Here is a 14,239-nt window from a genome sequence, read left to right as displayed (position 1 = left end):
TCTGATTTTCTGTTTCAGGCAGTCGGCTGGAGGCTAAGTGCAGCTCTAGACGTCGTGGAACATGCCCGCATCTGTGAGCAAAGGGGACTAGCTCCTTGGGACTCATTCAAGTATAAAAGTTTATGATGTTACAGCAGTTGAAATTCTGATGTCAATATTAAAATAAAAGCAAGTTTTACATAATAATCAAAATTACAAAAGACTGAAGGAAGAGACCCTGTATGAAAAACTAGACCATTCAGCGAGTGGAGACTGTACCCATGGCGGAAATGGAAAATGGCGCCCGTGGAACCCTCCCCAGGTGACCAGGAATTGCAGGAATGTTAGATTTGCAAAAATGTTGCAAACACATTCTTGCCAAGCCAATCCCTTCTTTTTTATGATGCTACAAGGTCGCTTCTTATGAGAGAGCAAACTTCTTGGCTTGTACTCGAACCTTTTCTTGTATTCCACTCTGTCTTGACAGTAGATCATGTAGGCCTCTGCTTGAGCTGGAGTTTGGGTATTTGGTTCATTTAGAAGTTCCCTTATTCCTAAAAAGATCTGCTTAATCATGATGCTGGCCTCCAGTCCTTGTTCTCCAGGATGGACAGGCACACCCAGCCTTAAGAGTACAGGTTTGGGTGAAGTAAGGACGGCTTGAACTTGCATTTCGATGGTGAGGATGGACATTCATCTTTGAACAGCACCCGTAGTTTAAACAAGCCTCCCTCCCACAGAGTCCCCTTCTTCCCAGGAATGGCGCTTTCCCAGTTCATGAGGTTCATTGTGCCCTGGGGGTTTTTTGTAGGGGCAGCCATGAAACCAAATGGGTGGTCTTTCCTCCAAGCTTTCCTCTCCTGGGCGAGTCTACTGAGGGTGATCCCCGACATTGTGAGTCCCTCTGCTGGTGCAGCCCAGCGAGCAACTTGGACAAGGGGCGGTGGGGCTCATTTGTCTTGGGACTTCCCTTCCGAGCCCCTCGACCATGTTCTTTAAAGTGATTTTTTCCCCTGCTCTTCTGGGACTCAGTCAGGGATGACACATGACATTTGGTTGTCTTATTTCTTTAGTCTCCTCTTTCATGCCATTGATATTTTTGGAGCCCAAGCTCTGGTTGCCAAACGTCCCTTAATTTGGAACTCTCTGATTCTTTTCTTATGATGAGATTCAACATTTTTGGATGGAATACTATGTACTTCTCAGTGCATCCCCTTGGGGACATGTTATTGGTGTGCGCAATTATTGGCAGTGTTTATTCTGATCCCTTGGTTAACATGGTGCCTACTGAGTCCACTATTATCACAGTACATTTCCCCTGTATAGTTAATAAGAAATTCACATAAGATCATGTGAATGTCCTGTTTTCCAGCAGCCTTTCCCCCATGGTGATTTTGTCCAAATAAGTTATTCCTCTGGTGATTATAAAATGGTGATTTGGGAGTTCCCTGTGTGGTCCAGTGGGTTAAGAACCCTGACATGATGTCTGTGAGGATGCTGGTTTCATCCCTGGCCTTGCTCATTGGGCTAAGGATCTGGTATCACGCAGACTGCAGTGTAGGTCACAGCTGTGGCTCGGATCTGGTGTTGCTGTGGTTGTGGCATAGGCTGGCAGCAGCACCTCTCATTTGACCCCTAGCTTGGGAACTTCCACATGCTGCAGGTGTGGCCATTAAAAAAAAAATAAAGAAAAAGGAAAAAGAAATAATATGATGATTTTTCCATTTCTATCATTTTGTCCTACGTTTATTACTTGGAATTACTCTATTTTTCAAAAAACTTTCCCTCCACTGAACTTTAATTTTTTGCTTTTAATAGCAATAGGGACTTGTGGATTTTTAAAAAATTGAATGTGTTATAACCCATTCCTTGTTTTTATGCACTTTAATGCTCATATTGTCTGAAACTTGGCAGGTGAAAGTTCTTTCACACCACCCCCTCTGTCCTTTTGAGATAGCTATATCAGTTTTTGAGAGCGTCCTACTGTCTGACAGAAGATGTTTCAAAACTTGTACTTTCTCTGCCTCAGTCCTGGAATCAGCCTTTCCTCCAAAAGGCCCTGATCCTTCTTCACGAAAGATGATATTTAGAAACCAAGGTACAGGTGGTAGGTATACTTGCTACTGTTGGAATGACACTCCTCCCACACTGTCAGAGCCAGGGAATACATGTATGTATATACATGCACATACATACATATACCCACACATATCTGTAGTTATTTCTACATCTATCTACACATATTAAAAGCTATGAGTTCATGCTCATAGCTCTAATACCACTCAGTCAAGGATTCATTCTGTTCTTCTGTCTTTCCATGTTTTCAACTCCATTCTTCAACAGCAAGAAACCATACAGAAGATAAAATTTAATTTTGCAAACATTGTGTTATATCCATAGCAAGGAATTCTACTCAATAATAAACAGAAATGAGCTAATGCTCAATATAGATTAATGAATGAACCAAAAAAAATTCAGTTGAGCAAAAAAATTAGACACACCCACAAAAGAGATACACATACTATATATTCCATTTATACAAATTCCAAGAATAAGCAAAACTAATCTATGGTGATAGAAATGAAAATGAGTTTGCTTTTGGAGGGGGTGGGAAGACTGACTGGAAAGAAACACAAGGGAAGAATTCCCATCATGGCTCAGCAGAAATGAATCTGATGCGTATCCATGAGGATGCCGGTTCAAACACTGGCCTCATTCAGTGGGTTAAGGATCCGGCATTGCCATGAGCTGTGATGTAAGTCACAGACGCTGCTGGGATCTGGTGTTGCTGTGGCTGTGGTGTAGGCCAACAGGTACAGTTCTGATTTGACCTCTAGCCTAGGAACTTCCATATGCCACGGGTGTGGTCCTAAAAAGAAAAAAGAAAAAAAGAAACACAGGGGACTATCTGGGATGATGGAAATATTCTAGATCTTGTTCTGAATGGTGCTTACACAGGTGAATTCAATTGTCAAAATCCAGTGAACTAAAATTGAATACTTTAGATCTGTACATTCTGTTGTATATAAATTATATGTTCATTAAAAGAAAGATATAAAGATATATAAAATGCTCTTGAAGAAATGAACAGATATTAAGTTTCACTTATTATAAAAGAATACAAATTAAAACTGCACTGAGAGGAGTTCCACTGTGGCTCAGCGGGTTAAAAACCCAACATAGTGTCTGTGAGGATGTGAATACAATCCCTGGCCTTGGTCAGTGGGTTAAGGATCTGGCATTGCTGCAAGCTGTGGCATAGATCTACAGCTGCATCTCTGAACTGCCCCCTAGCCTGGAAAATTCCATATACCACAGGCGTAGTATGTGGAAAAAAAAAAACTGCACTGAGATACCAGTTGCATTTATCTAAATGGCAAAAATTCAAAATCTTGACAAGGCACACTGTGCGTGAGCATTTAAGAAAGTAGACAGTAATATTTAAAAATAGCTAAATATATAAAAATGGCTAAATTTCCCCTTTGCCCCATCAATCCCACTTCTGGGTATTTATCCTGTATATCTCTAATGCTAAATTTCCATATACACTTGGGTCTGTTTCTGGACTTCCTGTTTTTTCTGCTAGTCAGTCTATTTTATGCTCCAAACCACACAGTTTTAATTATAGAATTTTCATAGTATGTCTTGATGTCTATTAGAGTTAGTCTTCCCTCCTTGCCTTTTTTTTTTTTTTTCAGATTTTATACCTATTCTTGTGGACTTTATTTATTTATTTATTTTTTCAAATTGGAATGATTTTATTTATTTATTTATTTTTTATTTTCCCGCTGTACAGCAAGGGGGTCAGGTTATCCTTACATGTATACATTACAATTACAGTTTTTCCCCCACCCTTTCTTCTGTTGCAACATGATGGACTTTATTTTTTTATTTTTTTTTTATTTTTTGTCTTTTTGCTATTTCTTGGGCCGCTCCCGCGGCATATGGAGGTTCCCAGGCTAGGGGTCGAATCGGAGCTGTACCCACCCGCCTACGCCAGAGCCACAACAACGTGGGATCCGAGCCGAGTCTGCAACCTACACCACAGCTCATGGCAACGCCGGATCGTTAACCCACTGAGCAAGGGCAGGGACCGAACCCGCAACCTCATGGTTCCTAGTCGGATTCGTTAACCACTGCACCACGACGGGAACTCCTGGACTTTATTTTTTAAAAATATCTGCGAAGTTTAGAATCAACTTGTCTAGCTCTGGAAACAAACACTTATTGGCATTTTTTATTGGAATTGCATTACATTTATAATTTAGGGAGAGGAGACATCTTTAATGATGGGTCATACTGTCCGAAAAAAAAGAAATATCTTTCCATGAAGTGTACTTTTACATATTTCAGGAATGCTCACGGGAGATTTTCACATATAACTTCTACATATTTCTTGTTAAGACCTAAATATTTTATCCTTTTTGTGGTTGTTGCTCTTGTAAATGGGTATGGGTTTTGTTTTTTGTTTTTGTTTTTTTTTGGTCTTGGTTTGTTTGTTTGTTTTTTAGGGCCATGTATGGCCATTCTCAGGCTAGGGGTTGAATCAGAGCTACAGCTGCCAGCCAGCGTATGGCACAGCCACAGCAATGAGAGATCAGAGACATCTTCTTCTACCTACACCGCAGCTCGCAGCAATGACGGATCCTTAACCCAGTGAGCGAGGCCAAGGATCAAACCCAAATCCTCATGGATACTAGTTGGATTAGTTACTGCTAACTAAAAGGAACATAAAGGAAATTCCAGATTGTTGTTTTTATTATCCCTTTCTTCTTCTTTTTTTTTTTTCTGTAATTGTTATCTTCCCAATACAATTTTTTTTTCTACTGTATAGCATGGTGACCCAGTTACACATACATGTACACGTTCTATTTTCTCACATTATCATGCTCCATCATAAGTGACTAGATATTATCCCCTTCAACTGATCATTGTTTGTGTATATGAAGCTATTGATTTCTGTAGGTTAATTTAATTTAATTTTTAAAATTTATTTATTTTTGCCTTTTCTAGGGCCGCTCCCGCAGCATATGGAGGTTCCCAGGCTACAGGTCTAATCGGAGCTGTAGCCGCCGCCCTACACCAGAGCCACAGCAACATGGGATCCGAGCCGCGTCTGTGACCTACACCACAGCTACAGCAACTCCAGATCTTTAACCCACTGAGCAAGGCCAGGGATCAAACCCACAACCTCATGGTTCCTAGTTGGATTCATTAACCACTGAGCCACGACGGGAACTCCCTGTAGGTTAATTTTATATCCTATTGTATTATTAAATTATTTTATTGTTTAAGTTAGCTTTATCATTGAACTACTTGGCTTTTATAGGGGTACTACCATATCATTTGCAACTATAGCTTTACTTCTCATTTTTCCAATTCTTAGGTCTCACATTTCTTCCTCTTATTTAATTGCATTGGCTGATACCTCCAATATGGTGTTAAATATGTAGTAGTAGAGATAATTGGCATCCTTGGCAGACACCCAACTGTAATGGGAATGTCTCCTGTGTTTCCCAATTAAACAGGAAGCTGGCTTTTGGACTTAGATATTTGTTATTGTGTAAAGGAAATATCCATCTTCCTATTTTATTTAGTATTGGAATGAGTGTTGTATTTCATCAAAATTCTTTCAACATTTATTGAAACAATCATGTAAATGTTCTTACATTAAAATGGTGAATTATATTAAAAGATTTCCTAATATCAAACCATTCTCTTTACATTTTTTTTTTTTTTTGGTCTTTTTAGGGTTGCACCTATGGAGGTTCCCAGACTAGGGGTTGAATCAGAGCTGCAGCTTCTGGCCTATACCTCAGCCACAGCAACACAGGATCCGTGCCACATCTATGACCTATACCACGGCTCATAGAAACACCGAATCCTTAACCCACTTAGCAAGGCCAGGGATTGAATCCACATCCCCATGGATCCTAGTAGGGTGTTCATTACCACTGAGTCACAATGGGAACTCTTATTATTTTTTTTTTTTAGAAATATTGTTCTTGTAATTTTTATTCCACTTTCTCTTGAATGTTTTTTTTTAATGGAGATTGTTTTAATTTTCACCTTAAAAGCCTTTGCAATATTTTCTAGTTTTGCTATATTGTGATAGTAATTATATCTTAAAGTTCTTATTGGTTTAAATTTTTTTTTCTGCCAAAATACTAAAGTGAAATTGACATGGGGAAGATAAAGTATGTTTATCTGGTAGTGTCTTGTCACCCCGAGGATACAACCAACACATCTGACTGCACACTTAGTCATTGCTGGTCATACTTTAAAAAAAACTTTTTTAAATTATAGTTAATGTACAATGTTCCGCCAATTTCTGCTGTATAGCAAAATGACACACACACACACACACACACACATATACACACAATCTTTTTCTCATATTATCTTCCATTATGCTCCATCACAAGTGATTGGATATAGTTCCCTGCGCTATACTGCAGGGCCTTGTTTTTTATCCATCCTAAATGTGATAGTTTGCATCTACTAAACCCCAAAATCCCCATACATCCCACTCCTTCCCTCTCACTGTTGGCAACCACAAGTCTGTTCTTCATATCTGTGAATCTGTTTCTGTTCTGTAGAAAGGTTCATTTGTGCCATATTTTAGATTTCACCTATAAGTGATATCACATGGTATTTGTCTTTCTGACTTACTTCGCATAGTATGAGAATCTCTAGTTGCATCCATGTTCCTGTAAATGGCATTATTTTGTTCTTTTTTATGGCTGAGTAGTATTCCATTGTATATATTATGTACCACATCTTCTTAATCTATTCATTTGTCAATGGACATTTAGGTTGTTTCCATATCTTGGCTATTGTAAATAGTGTTATTATGAACATATGGGTGCATGTATCTTTTTATTTTATTTTATTTTTGTCTTTTTTCCATTTCTTGGGCTGCTCCAGAGGCATATGGAGGTTCCCAGGCTAGGAGTCAAATTGGAGGTGTAGCCGCTGGCCTACACCACAGCTCATGGCAACCCTGGATCCTTAACCCACTGAGCAAGGCCAGGGATCAAACATGCAACCTCAGGGATCCTAGTTGGATTCGTTAACCACTGAGCCATGACGGGAACTCCGCATGTATCTTTTTGAATTGTAGTTTTGTCTAGTTATATGTCTAGGAGTGGGTTTGCTGGATCATATCATAGTTCTATAGTTTCCTGGGGAGGCTCTATGCCATTCTCTATAGTGGCTGCACCAATTTACATTCCTACCAACAGTGTCAGAGTGTTCCCTTTTCTCCCTTACCCTCTCTAGCATTTGCTATTTGTAGACTTATTAACGATGCAGTCATAGCTTTCTTTGGGGTTTTTTTGGCTTTTTAGGGCCACGCCCATGGCATATGGAAGTTCCCAGGCTAGGAGTTGAATTGGAGATGCAGCTGCTGGCCTATGCCACAGCCACAGCAATGCCAGATCTGAGGTGTGTCTGCAATGTACACCACAGCTCACTGCAACACCAGATTCCTAACCCACTGAGTGAGGCCAGGGATTGAACCTGTGTCTTCATGGATATTAGTCAGGTTTGTTACTGCTAAGCGACAACAGAAACTCCTGGGGCAAAACTTTAATAAGCAAAATTCTGAGAGTTTTGTGTTAACTGTTAGATTTGGTCGCCTCCAGTGAACAATGCCTCCTGATGTGAAAGCTCCAAGCCTAAACCTTAGAAGCCTTGTCAGCTTCAGATTTTCACTCTTGGAACTGACCACCATGCTGTAAACAGTCCAAACCACATGCAGGAGCCACACCGAGGAGTAAAAATGTTCTCCAGGAGTGAGCCACCTTGGATGTTGCTCCCTAGTTCAGCCCCTAAATTAAGGGTGAAAAAACTATGGCTTTTAGCCACATGTGGCCTGCCACCTGATTCTGTAAATAAAGTCTTTCTGGAATGCAGACATGCCTATTTGTTTATATATTATCTGTGGTTGCTTTCTCACTACAGCGGCAGAGTTGAATAGCCATCACAGAGACCTTATGGCCCAAGAAGGCTAAAATATTTACTATTGGGTCCTTTGTAGGAAAGTTTGCTGATTCCTGCCCAAGATGGCTGCAGCCCCAACTGATGTCATGAGAAGCAGAAGAACTGCCCTGATGAATCCAGTCAACCTACATGGTGAGTGATAATCAAATGGTTGCTGCCCTAAATCATTAAGTATGGGGATGGTTTCTTATATAGCACCAACCAAGACAAATTATTAAATATAATATCTGGATTTTATAAGCTTGATGATCTCATGGTTTAAATTGTTATCTTCTCTTACCTTTTAGTAAGTTCTCTTAAATTTTTCTGATGTGTCTTAGCCACATGTGGCTGAAAGTTTGCTCTTCAAAGTCCACACTTTCTTTGTTACTAAATCCACTAGATGTCTTTAAGTCTTCATCTCATTTGACTCTTGGTCAGCATTTGACCCTCTTGTCCACTTCTTTGTTTTTGAAACATTTTCTCCCTTTCATTCATTTAAATCATAATATCCTAATTTTCTTATGTCTTTTAGGATGCTTCTTATCAGTTGCTTTGGGAGTAAAGGGTGCTGATCTTCTGCCTAACACTTAATTTTAGAGTTCCTTGGGATTCCCTCTTAGATTTCATTTGACATTAAACTAATGTATATTGAGCCTACTCTATGCCAGGCATTGTTTTAGGTAATTGGGATACCAAAGCAAATAAAACAAAGAAAAATCCCAGCCCTTGGAGAAATTATCAAGGGTACCCATAATAAAATAAATTGTTATGAAAGCTAGACATTAATAAGTGCTTTAGAAAAGAAAATAAACAGGAGTTCCAGCTGTGTTGCAATGGGACTGGAGCATCTTGGAAGTGCCAGGACCTAGGTTTGATCCCTAACCTGGCACAGTGGGTTAAGGATCCAGCATTGCCACAACTGTGGCATAGTCATAACGGTGGCTTGGATCTTATCCTGGCCTGGGAACTCTATATGCCTTGGGGCAGCCAAAAAGGAAAAGAAAAGAAAAGAAATGGAAGGGGGGTAGGGAGTATGGGGTGGGAGAAGTGGGAATTTAAAGCAAGAATAGGCCCTTCTGAGATGGTGCTATTGGAGCTAAGTCTTAAACAAGGCAAAGGAACTGACCTGTCAGTGTCTAGAAAATCATCCTGGGCAGAGAAAGCAGAAGTACAAAGATCCTGAGGCAAGGCACATGCCTGGGATGGGGGTCGTGGGCAGTAAACAATAGCAGATGAGATCAGAGAAACAATGAGCTCTGAATCCTGCAGTCCTTTTTTTTTTTTTTTTTTTTGCCTTTTTGCCTTTTCTAGCATAGCTTCTGAGGCATATGGAGTTTCCCAGGCTAGGGGTGGAGCTGGAGCTGTAGCCGCCAGCCTACGCCAGAGCCACAGCAACGCAGGATCTGAGCCGCGTCTTCAACCTACACCACAGCTCACTGCAATGACTTCATGAGAAGGTTTGGCTGCATGGCCATTCTTCTAATGATCATTCACGGGCTCATGCTCCCAAATCTCATTTTCCCAGCCCACATCTACCTCCTACATTTCACTCTGACATATCCAACGACCCACTGGCTATCTTAACTTTCAGGACTTCATGGGTGCCTCAGGCTCTATGTCTTCATCGAAAACCTTTGTCTCCTTCTAAGCTCCCCATGTTTCACTCCTGAGGCCATGCAGCCAAACCTTCTCATTAAGGCTTTGTCTTTTTCTTTTTTGGCCTTTTTTAGGGCTGCACCCAAAGCATATGGAAGTTCCCTGCCTAGGAGTCAAATCAGAGTTACAGCTGCTGGCCCACACCATAGTCGCAGCAACTTGTGGCAGCCACGTCTGCGACTTGCTCCACAGCTCCATGGCAACGCCAGGTCACTGACCCTCGGAGTGAGGCTAGGAATCGAACCTGCATCCTCATGGACACTAGTTGTATTCGTTTCCACTGTGCCACAGTGGGAACTCCCATGGCTTTGTCTTTAATAGGCCATGGCTCATACACAGGCTAGCAGGCGATCTGTTCTGGCCCAGAAATGCTTTGGGTTTCACTGACACATTATTATGGTTTAGTTTATCAGATTTTCTGCCTATAACAGTGGCTGGAAGGATTGGACATAGAATAGGTAGATTTTAATTGGGACAGTTAAATGCTGTCTTAGAAGACAGCTCAGGGCAGGGTGCCATGGCAGCAGGGCACCAAACTGAGGACAGAGGATCAGAATTAGAAGGAATTCCTTACATCTTTCAGCTTAGACCAATAGGGGTGCTGCCATTTGTTAAATTATTCTGAATTTGTCACTTTTGTTACAAATAATAAACCTAGCATGTAGCCAGTATACAAGAGTGAATTCTCTATTGATATTACAGAATTTTGATATTGGAATTCAGTTTTCTCTCTTTCTTTTTTTTTTGTCATTTTGACTTTTTTAGGGCCACTCCCTCGGCATATGGAGGTTCCCAGGCTAGGGGTCTAATCAGAACTGTAGCTGCCGGCCTACGCCACAGCCACAGCAACACAGGATCCAAGCCACATCTGCAACCTACACCACAGCTCATGGCAACACCGGATCCTTAACCCACTGAGCAAGGCCAGGGATCAAACCCGAAACCTCATGGTTCCTAGTTGGATTCGTCAACCACTGAGTCACGACGGGAACTCCAGTTTTCTTTCATTTCTCGTGAGAATTTTTTGTCCATTCTTCACTGTAATTTTAGAATTTAGCATTCATTCTTTTGTTTTTAAGCAAAGAAACTCATTTTGCTCTGGAAAACATTTAGTTAGAAGGGTGTGTGATTCCTTTTTCTATCATCTTTGTAGAAGCTTAAGAAATGTGTTTTCCGCCTAACTCTTAGAAATGGTTTTTTAAAAATAATAATTGATACAAGGGAAATAAGTCTTCCCAAATATTTTTTCCACATCACATTTATATGTGGGAAAGGGTTGAAAAAAATCACTGGCCTGAAAGTAGGTTACTGAGAGTTTTTATTTTTTTTTATTAGAAAATCAGCTTCGAAATGGATGTTTAAATGCAAGCTTAACATTGTAAAAAAAATGAAGTCTCATTCCTTGACATTTGAGAACTCATTTTATTCATTTATCATTTTCAACAAATATTTATCAAAGGCTTGCTCTATACCAGGCAGCATGTTTGTGTTAAAAGCAGAGGGTAGACCAAACAGAAGAGCTTGCCACCAGGAAGCTTAATTCTACTGGGGGAAGCAGACAATAAAACAGTAAAACAAATAATTACTGCTTGTACTATGCTAGGATGGAAATAAAGCATGGAGGGAAGAGGGACCGACAGACAAACTGGAGAGGCTACATGCTGGAGGAGCTCTCTGAGAAGGTGACTTTGAGTTGATAGTAGAAGAGGAGGCTGAGTCCACCAGGAGAACTGGCAAACTCCTCCTAGAGAGAAGGACTGGTAAGAGCAGTAAAGACTGGTAAAGGCGAGAGAGGCTCAATGTTCCAGAAACAGAAGGAAGGCCAAAGTGACCAAGAATGGCTCAAGAACATAAGGTAGAAAGAGGACAGGGAGCCAGATCATGCAGGGTTTTATAAGCCCGAGTAAAGTATTTGGATTTTACTCTGAGTGTGATGGGAAGACAATGGGTTTATGCAAGGGAATGATGTAACCAGATGCTGTTCTTTGCTTTTTAAAAAATGGTGGCAGGGTGTTCCTGTCATGGCTCAGCAGTAATGAAACTGACTAGTATCCATAAGGATATGGGTTTGATCCCTGGCCTGGCTCAGTGCATTAAGGATCTGGTGTTGCCACGAGCTGTGGTGTAGGTTGCAGATGCAGCTCAGATCTGCTGTTCCTGTGCCTGTGGGGTAGGCTGGCAGCTGCAGCTCTGATTCAACCCCTAGCAAGAGAACTTCCATATGCCGTGGGTGTGGACCTAAAAAGCAAATAAATAAATAAATAATTTGGCAAAATATACATAATGTAAAATTTACCATGGCAACCTTTTTTTAAGGAAACAGTTCAGTGGCATGAAATATATTCAAGATGGAACCATGCCCAATATCCATTTCCAGAACTTTTTCATCGTCCCAAACAGAAACTCTGTATCCAGTAAACAGTGACTGCAGCCTGCCTTATTTAGGGATCCTTTTCTGTTCCTTTAAATTTTGCCTAGCCATTCTGACTTTCCTCAGAAAATCTCCCTAGAGAGAAATCTTGCCACCTAGAGAAAGCTATTAAGACAACTCCGGCGGCTCTGTTCCTACCCTTATCCTCACACCTGTAATTCAGCCTGGAGCCCACTGAAGTGCAGGCTTGTGCTTCTGGGTGAGGACTTGTAGGAAATAGCAGCTGGGTTTTAGACCAGTTCTGAGTAAAAATAATCTTCCTCATCTCAAAAACCAGCCACACCACTTTGGAAAATAGTTTGGCAATGTTTCAAAAAGTTAAACAGAAAACCACTGGGGCACCAGCAGTTCTACTCCTAGGTATCTACCGAAGAGAAATAAAAAGGTGTGTCCCCACAAAGACTCCCACCTGGGTGTTCATAGGAGGTTTATTCGTCATAGTCCCAAACTGGAAACAACCGAAAGGTCTATGAACCGATGAATGGACAGAAGCAAAGAAGCAGGTGCATGCAGTAGAGTACTTTTCAGCACCAAGAAGGAAGAAATTACTGACACATCCAATCATGACGTCAGAACCTCAGAAGCCACACACAGGCAAGCACGTATTGTGTGTACACGAAATAGCCGGAAAAGGCAAATTGATGACAGAAACCAGATTAGTGGTTGTCTGAGGTTGGGACTGGGAACCGAGATCAACTGTAAGTGTACTCAGGGATCTTCTTACAGGAGATGAAACTATACTTAAACCGACTTAGGATGATAGTTGCATCACTTTGTAAAATTACTAAAAATACCTGAACCTCAACAGGAACTATGCTATGTGTTTTTTATGCTATGTTAAACATAGGTGATCAGCAGCTTGGATAGAGTCTGACACTTAATGTTAACAGGAAAATGAAAGGTTCTGCTGGACCAATATTGAAACCTTTTAATTGAGCAAAATGGGAAGGAAAATCTATCCTAACATTCCTGACAGGCCTTGATTTATTTGTGACAATTACGTTTTGAAAGGCTCTGTCTCTCTATTTTAAAGGGAATTCAAGGTGTTCCCGTCATGGCTCAGTGGTTAACGAATCCAACTAGGAACCATGAGGTTTCAGGTTCAATCCCTGGCCTTGCTCAGTGGGTTAAGGATCCGGTGTTGCCATGAGCTGTGGTGTAGGTCGCAGACTCGGATCCCAAGTTGTTGTGGCTCTGGCGTAGGCTGGTGGCTACAGCTCCAATTCCACCCCTAGCCATGTGCCACCGGTGCGGCCCTAGAAAAGATAAATAAATAAATAAATAAGTTCAAGTTTCTAAAGCCATTTTTAAAAAACCATAATTACCTAGGCTTTTTCTTAGTAACGGTGCAATTCTTATTTCCTTTGTCTTTTCCTACTAGGACTTAGGATTGAAATAATTTGTTCCCTGAACAGCCATGTCTATCCCCAAGTAAACTGGTGACCACTGAATATTTCACTTTGGTTAGTAAAGAGGATATGAGAAAATTATTTTTTAAGCTTTCAGAGAAGCTTTTATTCCTTAAATGGCTAAAAGTTTCTGATGATATGAAGAAAGAGGGAAAACCTTCACAAGATAGCTTGGTCAGTGTGGGCTAAAATCCTGACTGTTTTTGAAAAAATACCTTCAAATTAATTTTAGCTTACAGGTACGGATAGAAAAAGAATAACTGTGTTACAAAAGTCCTTTTGAAAAATAGCTCTTTAGGAAGAACCCAAGAATCAAGACCTATGTGTGATCCTAGGTAGGTCTGATTAATTCTACTTTCCCTCTTTTCTCTCTGTAGCCTGCGGACAGTATCTGCCTTAAAGAAGGGAACATATAAAAGGACCTAGAACAGTGACCACCAAGTAGGAAGCACTTTCATTAGGTTTTATTTATTCCAATGGAAATGCATGGTGGGAATAATTTGTGTAGTGTTGATTTCCTTGGATTTTTTTTTTTTTTCTTTTTGACTCACTCACTTCTTTTCAAGAAGCAGAATGAAAGCCATCGTATGTCTTGGTTTTTAGAAGAACAAAGCCTAAAAAAAAGGAAAAAAAGGACAAAGCTCTCATCACCATCCACATTATCATCATCGACAACCAACACGTAAAAATGCAGGATGGTGCAGTGATTAAAAGAGTGGGAGCTGGGTCAATCTACCTGGGTTTGAATGCCAGCTCTGTCATTAGCAGTTCAGGTGAC

At 40.7% G+C, this 14,239-nt stretch overlaps 1 protein-coding gene and 1 pseudogene across 6 annotated transcripts in view; one reads left to right on the top strand and one right to left on the bottom strand.

The window, feature by feature from the left end:
• Positions 1 to 14,239, top strand: part of LOC106505661 (uncharacterized) — an 87,060-nt gene that overhangs the window by 32,418 nt on the left and 40,403 nt on the right. For all 6 annotated transcript variants that reach the window (XR_014823643.1, XR_014823642.1, XM_084989222.1 and 3 more), the window contains exon 2: positions 8,021 to 8,115. The gene's annotated coding sequence lies outside the window, so the exon portion shown is untranslated. The remainder of the gene's footprint in view (positions 1 to 8,020; positions 8,116 to 14,239) is intronic.
• Positions 401 to 872, bottom strand: LOC146397414 (SUMO-conjugating enzyme UBC9 pseudogene; annotated as a pseudogene).

Source organism: Sus scrofa, chromosome 13 (genome assembly GCF_054392235.1).
Source record: "Sus scrofa isolate SSC_HxYL_T2T_F1_AM1 chromosome 13, Sscrofa_HxYL_maternal_Yorkshire_Landrace_v2.0, whole genome shotgun sequence".
In the NCBI taxonomy this organism is placed as follows: Eukaryota; Metazoa; Chordata; class Mammalia; order Artiodactyla; family Suidae; genus Sus; species Sus scrofa.
The sequence above is the reverse complement of the archived record's forward strand: the minus strand, read 5'-3'. Positions and strand labels throughout refer to the sequence as shown.